Here is a 250-nt window from a genome sequence, read left to right on the forward strand (position 1 = left end):
GTTCTTCCGTAGCATCCACCGACTCAGCGTTTGGTCCTGAAGAAGCGGCCCGTCTCCCCACGTTCCCACTTCCAGGTAACCCCAAAAGCCCCGGCCAGTGCCTCTCCCTCGCCCGGGTGCCAGGGCTCTACTTCCAGAGGTGTTGAGCATCGAATCCGGGGCACTGCGTTCCCGGGAGAGGAGGAGATGGGGAGAGGGGGACGGCACTGCAACGGGGACCCCCGCCCCCCGCATCCCAGCCTGCGAGCGG

Source organism: Myotis davidii, unplaced genomic scaffold (genome assembly GCF_000327345.1).
Source record: "Myotis davidii unplaced genomic scaffold, ASM32734v1 scaffold27, whole genome shotgun sequence".
Classification (NCBI taxonomy): domain Eukaryota; kingdom Metazoa; phylum Chordata; class Mammalia; order Chiroptera; family Vespertilionidae; genus Myotis; species Myotis davidii.